General features: G+C 35.3%; 1 long non-coding RNA gene across 1 annotated transcript; it reads left to right on the forward strand.

Annotated features, from left to right (window-relative positions):
• Nucleotides 1-7054: 7054 nt before the first annotated feature.
• Nucleotides 7055-9819, forward strand: LOC126594065 (uncharacterized). The gene is made up of 2 exons (XR_007613114.1): nt 7055-7312; nt 9366-9819. It is a non-coding gene; the product is annotated as an uncharacterized LOC126594065 (long non-coding RNA).
• The last annotated feature ends 1084 nt before the right edge of the window (nt 9820-10903 follow it).

The following is a 10903-nucleotide window of genomic DNA, read 5'->3' on the forward strand; positions in this document are numbered from 1 at the left end:
AGTTATTTTAAGAGCTTCCTATAAAACTTTAACTCCAATCATACCCTATAATTTAAAGAGTCATAATAATTGTGAAACAATAGAAATAAATTTTTATTTAAAATATAAATTAAAAAAGTATTAATCAATGCTAGGAGCTCTTTTCTTACCCTCCATGCTTAGGAGCTCCTCGAAGTTTTGCTATTCTAAAAGCATAATAGGGCGTGTGATTGGAGATGAAATTTTCTAACTTCTCCGTACAATTTGGTTAAGAGCTTATTTAGAGAGCTCATTGGAAATGCTCTTAACCAGCTTAAGCATGTGTCATTGTATACATGTATGAGTATTTGGGAAGTTCAATGAAAAAATGATTTAAAATTAGGGTAAGGATTGAGTGATGATATATGAAGAGAAAATTACTCCTAGGAATGAGCAAAATTTAATATATTTTTTGGACTAACATTTGGCAAGCAAATTTTGTGAGATGGTACTAATTTGTTTTGCTGAAAGAAAGAATTTAGTTTTTTCTTGCCAAAATTAGAGATCGATCAAAACGATTAATATTTCAAAATATTACTCCGCTTTCTTGATGCATTTTTTATAACAATTTTTGTATTGATAAAAAGGAAAAGATTACAATTGAGAGGGAGAAAATTTACTTTATACCATAAGGAATTAGGCGAGTGAAGTTGCACATGAGGACTGACTCTGGCTGCTAATGCAACCTACCCCTTCCTTCTCTTCAGAGCAATTGGAAAGAATCAGGCCCTGATAGAAAGCCCACCCAGTCCCACTCCCCTCCCCTCCCTCCCTCCCCAAAAAAAAAAAACATGAATCAAGAAAACACAAAGATTTGTCGAAACTAAATCTTCTTTGTCTTTTGCTTGTAGAGCTACTCGAAATGTCCAAATTAACTTTCGATAGAGATGAGACCTACATGTGTTAGTGGGCCTACCTCTATTAGAGAGATGGTTCAAATAGATGGTAAGGGTAACATTACACTTTTTATAAAGATAACTTTAACCGATGGTAAAGAAAATGGACAGTTCTTGTTATAATGTCATTTTGTAAGATGAAATGATGTCGCTTGTATCTAATGAGCAAACAGTGTCCATACATGTATGCATGTATATGAAGGTAGTAGTACTGTATTAACTGTCTACCTCGTTTGCAAACTTTATAGAGACGTGGGCCGATGTTTCTTAAATTCCACTGCCGACTTAGTCTTCTCTTATACAAAGGAAAGGACTGGAGAGTGAAGAGAGAAGCAGAAGAAGAAAGAAGTGGTGGTCCTAATTGCAATGTTTGTAATCCTTCAGTCTCTGAATGTCTTTATAACGCCTTTAATCATCTTCTTCATCACATGCCCCCTTAGATTTTGCATTTACTCGTCGACCTTTTGATAGTTGGACTGACGTTAACTCTGGCACCATTCTTTTTCTTATTTGGGTTCCTTCTTTTCTTTATGTAAAACGAGGGACCCCCTTATACTGATAGCAACTTTTGCTTTCATTTTTCAAGCAAAATGATAGAGAGTTAACATTTTGTAAACCACACGTTAACTTTTAATAACGGTGAGACTGACTTGTTTGGTCAGTCATATCTTTATTAGAAAGATGATTCAAATGTGGTTTATAAAATATGGTATCTCTAACATAACTCTTTTTGCAATTGCACAACTTTAGATATTATCAAAGTTTTCCCTTCTTCCTTGATTTCGTTTCCTATATTTCTTTTTTCTGTTTTTTTTGAAATAAAGAAACATCCAATTCTAAGAAGGAAAAAAAAAAGGTTATTCATAATTAAGCGCCTCAGATATATCTGCATAATTTAAAAGGAAAACTAACGAAAAGTCCAAAAAAAACTTTTCTTTTAACGAAAAGTCCAAAAGAAACTTTTCTTTTAACGAAAAACCCTTTTTAAAGATATAGTGAATAGTGCAAGTTAAAGGTAAAAATGTGGTTTTTCGTTAAAAGTGAACAGTAAACTCCCTAATTTAAATGCCATGCAAATACTATATAATTTTTATAATTGGGTTTTTTCTTTTTCATTTACAAACCCTATAGTCCATATTATAATTATAAGGGTCATATCTCTAATTATCTAGAAATAAACATTAATCAATTTCTTTATCCACTAATTTTTATCATATTGATTTTTTTAAATAAAATTAAAATTTAGGAATTGACTACAATACTTACATGTACTTAATACAATCATCATCTGGTCGTCAAATATAATATATGTGAATATATGTATTTAATACAATCACCATTTGACTGTTGAGATAATAATTGTATTAAATACATGTAAGTATCGTAGCCAAATTAAAAAAATATCATATTGAATATAAACAAAAAAAAAAGTTCACATGCATGTGTTTAATTTTGTAATTACATAAAGTTAAATTTCCTCCTACTTTGATAGCACTCTTCTTGCTAATGGTAAAATCAACATCTTAGCCATTTGCATGTGCTAAAATGAATATAACGTTGATTTTGAAGAAAGTTGAGATTCCACCATAAAATCAATTAAAAATATGGGAAGTAGCTTAATTACTTTTAAGCACATGCAAGATCCCTCATTTCCCCAAATGTGGAATTGATACTCTCAACACACCGCCTCACTGTGGCGAATTTTCGATCAAACCTAGCATAATGACAATACAAATAGTGTGACAAGAGCACGTGTGGCCATTGAGTTTCACAAGAGGGACAACCTGCTTTGATACCATGAAGAAGTTAAGGTTCTACCATAAAACCAATTGGCAATATGAGGAGTTACCCAACTTGACACACCCCGACCTGGAATGTCCACTAGGACTCCGAATCGAGCTGTGCTGGCCGACACTTGGAAGGTGACGAAGCCATAAAGTGTAGTCATGTGAAAAATATGAATAAATTTAAACCCTAAAGGTGCCTAAATACAAGAGTGCACGGTGAGCGAGAATGAACCCATTTCACGCATGATGTCAGAGCATAAGTAAAGTACAGTAAAATAGGATAAAGATTATACCCTCAAAGGTAGCCACCTATACTGAGATTTGCCAAGAATCCTTGTCGATACAAAAGTTCAGCAGCTAAAACCTGGAGGGGTGAAAAACAAGGGTGAGTGGGCCTGAAAATAAAGTTTTAATAGAAATCTTTCAAAACGTTATAACCCCTCGCTGTAAAACATGTATAGTTTCCAAAATATACATACTACATATAGTATGAAAATACTCACCGTAACCTGCAAAATATCAAGATATCAATACGGCACAATAGTTCATATATAAGTGCATGATGTCAGTAGTCATATATTTTCACATAAGCAAACATATCAAACCAAGTGCTCATCGACACATGCTGACACACGAGTTCATGCAGAGTTATTTTGACATGAACAAGACTGGTTGTAATAATGATATACGCTATAGTGCTACAATCATGTGAAGACTGGCACTATTCATGGTCACATACGAGTCGGAGTTGCCTAATGCAACCTGTACGACAGGACTGGCATCTACTTGGATCTAAGGTGAGCGTGCGGTGCGGGGATGTGAACATACACGTGAAAGACTAGCCCTGGCCCTGGGCGAGCACTAATACCGGGTGCTGCAAACGATGAGTAGATAACAAAAATATAGTCACGCCATAATGATTCGATAGTTTTAATCAATGTACTAACATTCATAGCCGTAAATATAATTATGGCATCAAAGAATGATTGTTGTCTAGAACAAAAGTCTCATAATTCTTATTGATAGAAAATGTAACTTACATAAAACACATCCCCAAGGACATTCTAGAATGATTTGTAACCCATTGACCAAAAGTGAACCATCGGTCAAAGGTCGACGGTAGGGTCCACAACCCTACATAACTCGATCCGGAAGATCCGCACATCGGATTTCCGATCCATAACTTCCCAAGAGTTTCAATAAGCTTCTAGAACAATATCCTAAAATTTTAGAACGATCCAACAGTCGGATCTTCGCCAATCGCTAAAATTAAGTGGCAGCTGCCGTTTAGATTTGCAAACTTAGAAAACCCATCCGGGAAGATCCATACGTCAGATTCATGATCCATCAGTTCCTAATATCCTTAAATATTATGTACTATTACATATTAAAGTTTGGTGATGATCCAATGGTCGGATCGTCAAATCATATAATAACTAAGTGGCAGCTCTTAAAGGAAATATAACCAAACAACGGAATTTTGTCAATCAGATGTCTAATATGGAATATGGAATCAGGGCACCCATTTTATCCTAGGGAGGTCAAGTGGTGTCTTTGCCCACGCGCCGCAGCATACGGGGGTCGACCACCCCGACTTACCAGAAAATTTCACCTACTTTAAAAACTACCAAATTTTACCGTCAAGTATATCTCAGTGAGGGGAGCAATTTTCATACCTGGGCCGAAGTCCAATTCGGCCGGGAAGTGCTCGGAATTACCTCGAATCAGCCAGAACCCTAGAATTTGGGTGTCCTCAATTCGACCTCCATACTCGCTTTAACGCCTCCTCCACTGTTTGGGCTTTGTTACTGAGGTTGAGGAGAGTCTATTGTTGGTGGTGGTGGTTGACGAAATTAGTTTCAAGATTGGTGGATCGTTGTCATAAACCCTGTCGCACCCACCATGCAGGTTTCACAATTTCAAGGCCAAATTTCATAATTTTTTGGGTGGAATGGGTAGAAGGAAGGTTGTGGAGTGATTCCCAGGTGGTGGCTGGACTTAAATTGTTAAAATTTGGCTGAAGGAACCGTTGAAATCCATCGGGTTCCATAGTTCCGCAGATCGAGTGGCAAAGAACCGGTAAGGGATCCATGATTCCGTACTTCTCTCCCCTCTCCCTTCCTCTCCTTTCTTCTTTTTCCATTGGTCAACCTCCTTCCTCTCCCCTCTCCCGATTCGGCCAACCCCCTTCCTTTTTCCCTCATGTTCTCCCTTCCCTTGTTTCTGATTGGGCAAACCATCCCCCTTTTCTTCCTCCTTTCTCTATTCTTTTCTTTTCTCCCCAGCCACTCACGTGGCTTCCTTCCACCAAGACAAGGCTCCCATTAATTTGGAGCCTTCTAGATTCATAGAAAAATGACTATTTTACCCCCACCTTCGTTTGTTTATACTCCAAATTGCGTAAGGTTTGCACCCACGCGTTCGTATCGTCGAGTACTTCGAGAATTATCAAAAAGAGTAGCTTGTACATGTCATGAAAGACATTCAACGAAAGTCAAACATCCTGGCCTCTTAGGGCATTTTCATAAATCACTCTTTTAAAATTTATAAAATCGTGAAATTAGGGACGGGTTGTCACACAATTCTTATAAGCATATGCAAGATCCCTCATTTCCCAATGTTGGATTGATACTCTCAACAGATTCCTCCCCGTTACATGATTGAGGCAGCCCAAAGGAAATTGCTTTTTTTATTTTTTATTTTTATAAACGATAAATCTACACTAAATATAAATAATAAAGAGAGATGAGATTTTGAACACGGGATGTAGTGGGTTAGAGAGAAAGGCTTTATCCACGGCAATCAACATTTCGAAAAGCTTTTTTTCCTCTATTTTTTGAAATTGCGAAAACACACTTTTCATTAATCTTTGCATCGATTTTAATTTTAGTCACAATATTTTTGTTTTCTTCATTTTGGAATTGTGTTAATTAATTTTGACAGTAATTTTGGTTACTGAGGTAATTAAATAGATGAAATTTCAGAATTTCCATTTTGAAAAAGCAATATGTTAGTTTTCGAAAAAAAATGTTGCTGGGGATTGAAAGCTAAATAACCTTTATATGCTTTCTAAAATTAGTTTATGTTCCTGATAAATTGAATCTTATAGAATTCTAAAGATTTAAACTTTTGTTTTGGGATTTCTTTTATTTCTTGTTTGAAAATAAAGTTTGTTTATTGACATGATTTTCAACGGCTCCCTAATAATATTCTTGATGAGTTTAAAAAAGTTTTTGAATGTGATTTGAAACCAATGAGAGAGATTTTCATAATTGTACTTAATTAATTTGCTAACAAAACAAAAATGGCGACCAAAGTTGAAATTAATCAAGACAAAACATATTGACATCAGGAAATGTATTTCACCCTCTGGATAATACTTGGACCAAAGGAAAAACATGATAACTTGGAAATGACTTCACCACTAAAAAACGAAATGCTCATCCATGCTTCTCGATAAAATAATTCATAAGATTTCGTCGCTAAAAGAAAATATGCAATAAAGTTAAGGTTTTCCTTGCACACAAGAAAAAAAGAACCCAGTTAATTCCTAATTGTCAAGAACCCTAAATACTACTGTATAGTACAAGCTGTTAAACACATTTAGCTACTTTTCTTTGGCAAATAATTGTAACAAAATGTGAAACTGAAATGTCTTTTACACAAGATATTTAGTGTGAATAGTACAAGCTCTAAAAAACATGAAAGGGAGTACATTAATGCTTTATTCATATTATTTCCTTTTTGATGCTTGCAAACCACACATGATGAGCTAAATACCCTCACCAGGTTGCTATTTTCTCATATTTAGTTTAGTGGTTTATATTTCCAAGGTTGAGATTTGGACAATATATACCAAAAATATTTAAAGTCCTTCAAGATAAATTTTTAGTTGTAACGGGAACACAAAAGGTACACCACATGTTTTAATAGCAATGGTGGGAAATTTTATTTTTTAAGTTATTAACTTTTTAGCACACATATCCCATAATTTGTTTAGTGACATATGATGTACCACCCCATGTACCGGTCACACTTAAAAATCTCTTCTCCTTCAAAGGGGAAATAGTGCATACGTGCATGTTAAGGAAAATGAAAAGCACACACCTTTTTTACTTTTTTACACTTATGTTTAATTTTGTTTATTGTTGTTTGACTTAATTAATCTGACAACTGAAAATAAGAGGGGTGTATAAAAGCTACAAAAAGGTGTGTGTAAATCATTTTCCTCACAAAAGAAATGTTTTTATTATTGGATATTGTTGACCTATATTGACTTAGAAATGCCACATAATTTGCCATGTAATCTGCCATGTCATCAATATTGTAGTTGAGAGTTAGTTAGGGTGATTATATGTAGCTTACAAGAGAAGGAAGTTAGTTAGGCTACAAGATGTATAAAAAGGTTGATTCCAGCCTATTGTGTGTACTAAGATTCATTTCGATTAATGCAATCTCTCTATCTTCTTTCTACTTTATCTCTCAAGTTTTCTTACTGTGGTTTCCTTCTTTATTTCTGCAATTCAATTGCTTCTGTTAAGATGGTATCAATCGCCAGGACGATCCTTGGTGCTCTATCTTCCACTGACGAGTTCGTTGAAGTTCTTAGAGGTTTGTTGCAGTTCTTGCAGACTTGTTGATTAGTTGTCTTCGATTTTTAGGTTGCTAAACAAAGTATCAGGTCGATTACTTCTCTTCTTTATCTTCTGCACATCAAGTGTTTGTGTTTTTGCTTCAGTGAAGAATTATGGTGATTTTGGGTGTTTGCTTGGTTGTTTGTATCTGGGTTCTTTTTTGTATATGATTAAGGCCGATGCCAAAAATTGTTTAGAGTGTTGTTAGTTGTTGTTGATTATGAGTTTTATGAAGTAAAAATTGTTAAGGCCGATGCCAAGTATGTTTAACAATATCAGAGTTTGCAAATTGTGTGTTGAGAAAAAGGTTGATGTCAAGACTGTTTGGGTATATAATTCTCATTGAAGTTGACAATTGTAGAAGATTGAAACCAGAAAGTTGGTGAATTTGTCAAGTATATTGAGTTGAAGTTGTCGCTGTATTGAATTTTGTGAAGTATAGTGAGTTGTAGTCTCTGAGAATTTGTGCAAGTTAGGAATATATTGTTCTTCCTTGAAAGTGTTAAGTCATCAGTATGTCTGATAGGTCAATGAGAATTGAGAATTTACTGGGAATGCTAACAGTTAAGTTGCAAGATGATAACTTTGTGAAGTGGGATTATCAGTTTCAGTCAGTTTTAAGAGGGTATGATTTCTTGGATTTCTTTATTGGTGAGTCACCTTGTCCACCAAAATTTGTGATTGATACTGAAGCTGGAGTAACTAAAGAAATTACTGAGGCGTATAAATCTTGGGTTAAAAAAGATATGGCGTTGTTGAGTTTGCTAATTGCCACCTTTTCTGATGATGCAATGGAATATGTGATTGGTTGTAAAACCTTTCATGAAGCCTATACAAACTTACAAGACAAATATGCTTCAGTGTCCCAGGCTAGAATAAATCAACTTAAGACTGAATTTCATACGATTCAAAAGGGTGGTGATTGTATAGACAAATATATGCTCAAATTGAAGGCAATTCGAGATCAGCCTATTGCTGCAAGGGAGAGAGTGACAGATAATGATGTGGTAATTGCTGCATTGTCTGGTTTGCCACCTGAGTTTGATGTAGTTAAAATAGTGATTCTAGCAAGGGAAACTTCAATTCCATTGAAAGATTTCAGGGCACAATTGATTGGTGCTGAGTTGATTATATAAGCAAGAATCAACACATTGACAAGTGGAATGGCTGCGATGTATGTTCAAGAGAGTCAGTCTAAGAATGATAGTCAACCTGATGGTTACTCACAAAGAGAGAGTTCAAGTACTGTTTCAAGGGTTGTTGATGGTCAAGGGTATCAAGGAAATAACAGGTCTTACAATAATAGAAATGGTTATAATTCTTCACAGAATTATAATAGGAATAGTTATGGGGTATATGGTTCATTCAATAACTCAATGCCTTATTAGGGGTAATCGATAGAGAGGGGGAAACAATTATAATGGTTCAAGGAACTCTTGGAATGGTAATACTAGTTTCAGATTTGGTGCTGTGGTTGAATGTCAAATATGCCCTCGAAGAGGGCAACTGCTCCAACTTGTCTGAATAGAAGTGATACAGGTTCATATTCAAATGGATTTCAGATTACTATATGTCAAATTTGTGGGAAGAAATGGCACAATGTTCTTGAGTGTAGGCACATAAACAATTATGCCTATCAGGGTACACCTCCACCTTCTTCTCTCACTGCATTTTTTGCTCAAGCTCCATCTCATATGTCTGCAGCATAATTTGGTCAGAATGCTCAAGGGTTTAATGCTGCTGATACATGGGTGTTGGATACAAGTGCATCACACCATATGACACCTAATCTTGGAAATTTGAATCAACCGGTACAATACAATGGTGATGAGAAAATCACCATTGGTAATGGGGAAGGTTTGATTATTAAACACATTGGTTCTACAATACTTACAACTCCACACCATTCATTGTTTCTCCAAAATATACTACATGCTCCAATAATTACTGTTAACCTTTTATCTATCAAGAAACTTTGTAAAGAAAATGGTTGTTAGTTCATATGTGATGAAAGTGTGTTTCTTATACAGGACAAGGCAACATGATGGATATTGTACCAAGGCAAGAGTAGATGAGAGCTATATGAGATTCCTGTGAGTGTGTTTTCAAGAAGAATTAGTGCTGGTTTCAATAAAGTTGTGGCGTTGCTTGGGAAGGCTGTGAGAATTTCAACTTGGCACAAGAGACTTGGACATCCATCTGAAGAAGTACTTGCTATTATGCTCAGAAATGCAGGACAGTCACCTAGTGATGATTCATCACCTTTAGTTTGTTCTTCCTGCTTTTCTGGAAAAATATGTAGGCAACCTTTCTCTGTAAGAGACACTAGGGTTAGTTCTACCTTTGAAAAGGTACATTATGATATATGGGGACCTGCTCCAACTAAGTCTTTAGAAGGATTTAGGTATTATGTGAGTTTTATTGATGAATTTAATAGATTTGTATGGATATTCCCACTTATCAATAAATCAGATATTTTCCAAATCTTCATCAATTTCTTTGCATTTGTTACAAATCAGTTTAATACTACAATTAAGTGCCTACAAATAGATGGTGGTTCTGAGTATAAAAGTAATAAGTTTCAGTCATTCTTGGCAGCTAAAGGGATTGTACATTCCATTTCATGTCCATATACCCCTCAACAAAATGGTCTTGCTGAGGGAAAGCATAGACACCTAGTAGAGACTACAATTACACTTCTCAGTGAAGCTGGGATTCCGTTACAGTTTTGGAATTATGCTTGCCATCATGCCGCATTTCTGATAAAGAGAATGCCATGTAAGATTTTGGGAATGAAGTCTCCATATCAGTTAATATTTCATCAAGAACCAATGCTGCATACTTTCAAAATATTTGGCTCTGCAATCTATCCATTCCTAAGGCCATACAATCAGAACAAACTCCAACCTAGATCTAAACAATGTGTTTTTCTAGGCTTTGCTGCTGGATACAAAGGAGTAGTGTGTTATGATATATCTAGTAACAAGCTAGTGTTGTCCAGACATGTCATTCATGATGAGAATACATTTCCATTCAAAAGTCAAAAGCAGTTGTCTTCAGTTAAGTCAAACAAGTCACAGGGTGCACAAATGTCTCCAATTATTGTTCAATTGTCTTCTTTTGGTACAAGGGTAGATCACATAGCTCCTTATATTCATGAAGATTCATATGCAAATCCTGAAATTGTTGAAGACAGATCAAGGGACAATTTGCAGGATTTCAATTCATCTACTTAAGACTCACATGATCTCAGTACTCATAATAACAACTTTTCTCCCTCTACTCTATCACATTCAAATCAAAGTACAATGTCACTGTTGCCTGTCCACAGTCCATCACAATTAGAGGTATTACTACCAATCTCTTTTCCTTTGGTTGATTCTACTGAACAATCGGTTCATTCTATGGTCACAAGATTGAAGTCAAGTACAATTCCATGGAGATCATACACATGATTCATTGTTTCATCTCCAAAGTTACAAACATTAAAGATCAATGATGAGTGTGACTTTCTTGGTGGTTTTTCTTTTATTGCTGCAATTAAGGATATGGATGAGCCCTCTACATT

The sequence above is a fragment of the Malus sylvestris genome, chromosome 12 (assembly GCF_916048215.2).
Source record: "Malus sylvestris chromosome 12, drMalSylv7.2, whole genome shotgun sequence".
NCBI classification, from domain to species: Eukaryota; Viridiplantae; Streptophyta; class Magnoliopsida; order Rosales; family Rosaceae; genus Malus; species Malus sylvestris.